A 3223-nucleotide genomic window follows, 5' to 3' on the forward strand; every position below is an offset into this window, starting at 1 on the left:
AATAACCAATGTTTCTAATCTCCATGTATACAATATGCTTAAGGCCTGTTTGATTTGATGCTTACCCGGTCCGGTCAATGTTTTTGTCTGACTCGGTCCGATCAAATCTAGTCAGATTGTTTGACTTGTATCTGACCCAATCCATATGTCTAACTCGGTCCACAAATAATCGCTGATTCGGTCCACAAAAAAATTACAGCTGACCGAGAAAAATCCTTTGGTTGCCCTTATCCCAAATCACGCGTGCTCCTTAACGCATCTTCTTCTTCGTCGCTAAAGTCATGAACGAATGCAAGTCTTAAGCTTCATCGCTTCCTCCTCAACTACCGACCTCCTCCTCCACCTTCGCCTTCCTCCATCCTCGTCGCAACCGCTGTCGCCAGCCTCGTCCTCCGCCGTCTCTCTCCTTCATTGTTAATTTCTTGTCTCGTCCCCTCTTTATCTCTGCAAAACGATTTCCAAATCGATTGTTCAAAGACCTAATTATTTATTGGTATTTTTCTTCTCCCTAAAGCCCTAGTTGTTGCATAAAGTAAAAAATTTCTCCATTTGAATTCCAAATCAGAGATCACTGTCATCGGCTCTTAGGCGTTTCATATATGTTTTTAGTGTTCTGGATCGTTTTCCTGCTTCAAGTTGCTTAATATTTCAATTATGCTTATGATTTTTTACTATTGGTTTATTATTATCTAATGTTCTAATGTTGAATCAGCTACAAGAACAGAGATCATTGATTTCTTATGAGTTGGATTTGAGGGGGTCCAACTAGTAATGTGGAGAAACTGATTATGATCCTATTAGACAATATAGTCTTGTTAGTTCTGATGAATAGCTTGATGCTCTAGGAGTAGTAGTTGATGTGATTTTCTTGCCTTGATCTTGCTCTACATGATTTTCTTGTCCATTATTTTGTTATGCTCATGATTATTTGCTGTTGTTGTGCAAGGATTTTGTTGCTCTAAATGGTATTTGTATTTCTTAGTTTCTAGAAGGACAAAAATTCTTCTTTGATGGGAGCTCCTACAACCAATTTGAAGGAGCTTCACATAAATCCAAATGATTTGAAACATGTAGCATCTACAACAGTTTGATGTTTGTATGCTAGAGCTTCATGTGATTTTGATAATAATGTTTGATCTTGCTGTAAGGATAGAACTCTACAATGTGTAATTGGTAAAACTATATCTATAATTTGTCAAGTTAAACGTGAAGATGCAAGAACTCAGTTGTGTCATTTAATTTTTTGTTTGTTATGAGATTGCATTCAGTTTTATTTTTGATTCATGTAACTTGGAACTTGGAAGTTGTTTGCTCTTATGAATGTATTTGTTTTACTTTGGTACATTCTATTCAAATTAGGACTTAGATATGACAAATGTTTTGCTTATTATAAAACATGTTACCCTAGATGTAATGTATATATAAAAGTTAATGTTATAAATTAAATGGTAAATCATAAATGAATTATTATAACAAATGTTGTTTGAGGGTAATATAGTTATTTTGCACAGTCAGTTAGAAGCAAAATCAAACAACAAGTTTCAGTCAGAAGTTAACTCATTCAGAACTTCTAACTCAGTCAGCTTATAACCCAGTCAGATCTTACCCAATTAGCAACTATCAAACGACCCCTTACTCTACAAAGCAATCTAAACATTAGCTGATCAAGCACACTGACTTTTTTGTTTATAGTGTAGACTTTGTTAAAGTTTCAGTTTAAACTTTGTTGGATTTTGAGAGATATGTTATATGGAAATACTTACCTTCATACATACTGTTAAATAATGAAGTTATATTGCTAACATTGAAATAAGATATCATTACTCCCTTGTTCAACAACTGCTAATTAGACTCTTGTCTTTCTTGGGGGATTTAGCTATGAAATTTCACAATGCATAAGGGGGTGGTAGCTTAATATATAATGTTATTAGCATAATCCATTTGTTATATAAATAGGAAATATGAAGGACAAAAGGGTGAAAGTCACAAAGGTGCTCCTTTAGATGCAGATATACAAATTACGAAAATGTATGTTTTGATGTTTTATTGTTTTATACGTTTGTTATTCATCAGCTAATGTTGTTTGTTTTAAATTATGTTCTGGACTCAACTTTGCTATAGGGAGGAGGCTGATGAAGAGATGTATAAAGATACAACTTCCTTGAAAATAGAGGAACATGAAGAAGATCTTAATAGAATAAAGAAGGTAAGTAGAAGGCGTAGACATCCCATTCTTGAAAAGTACAAGACTAAGTCATTGAATCAACATGACCTAATGCCTCAATTAAACGATACGTGTGAGGTTTTTTCTTCTTCTTCCCATTAGAGCATATGTAACACCGCGTTTATTAAATAAATAAATAGATAATTTAATGAATGAATAGTAGCCTTAGAATACGTAATTATATAGCAAGGTGTTGGTTTCGAACAGTTAATTGTCATAATTTAGAAGTACGGGGTAAAAAGTTTAAGTTTCGGATTGGTTTTGTAAATATTTATGAAGACGGGGACTACTTGGTAAATTATTAGGACTTAATTGGAAGAGATTTTGGAAGCTAAGGGGCTGTTTGGTAACTGTTGGACTTAATATGAAAAGAATTATGGCAGCAGGGGTATGAAGAGTAAATTTTGGGCCTTGATTGGAAAGATCCTTATGGGGAGGGTCCATTCCTATCATTATGGCAACAAGTTTAAGGGAGTTGGGTATATAACCCTCCTGAAATCCTAACCCTAAGAGAAGGCACAACCGCCACCTTATGCCTCCCACCACGGGCCACCATCCTCCGTCTTCAATCACCGGCGCCGCCACAACTGTTGGAGTCATAAAAACCGCCACCATTCAACTAGTTGTTCTTCGTACTCTATTGTTGCTGCTCGAGTCACGTCCGTCATCGTCCGCCAAACCCACTCCACTGTTACATTGTTGTAGCCGTTGTCGTATGGCTCGTTGTTGTTGCTCTGGTCTTCGTTTGACATCCCGTAGAGCTATCGTGTTCATGTGTTGCAGCTCCAACTACCGTAAGCGCCGCTGTAGTGCTGCTATTCTGCCACTGCCATCCTCCGAGTCCTTGTTGTCGCCGACGATGCCGGCTATAAGCGTAGTTGTTTCCGCCATTCGTTCCCCATCGTCCACTGTATGCCGTATGTGTGTGTTGATGTCTACCTGGGTAGAGGATCAAGAGAAACCACCGCCACCACCATGAGCTGGTGGCTATCATCACAA

At 37.1% G+C, this 3223-nt stretch overlaps 1 long non-coding RNA gene across 1 annotated transcript; it reads left to right on the plus strand.

The window, feature by feature from the left end:
* The first annotated feature begins 226 nt into the window (after positions 1-226).
* LOC145029345 (uncharacterized) lies at positions 227-1273 on the plus strand. Its single transcript, XR_013676485.1, has 2 exons — positions 227-493; positions 983-1273. It is a non-coding gene; the product is annotated as an uncharacterized LOC145029345 (long non-coding RNA).
* The last annotated feature ends 1950 nt before the right edge of the window (positions 1274-3223 follow it).

This window comes from Lactuca saligna, chromosome 2 (genome assembly GCF_052625555.1).
Source record: "Lactuca saligna cultivar CGN05327 chromosome 2, ASM5262555v1, whole genome shotgun sequence".
Lineage (NCBI taxonomy): Eukaryota > Viridiplantae > Streptophyta > Magnoliopsida > Asterales > Asteraceae > Lactuca > Lactuca saligna.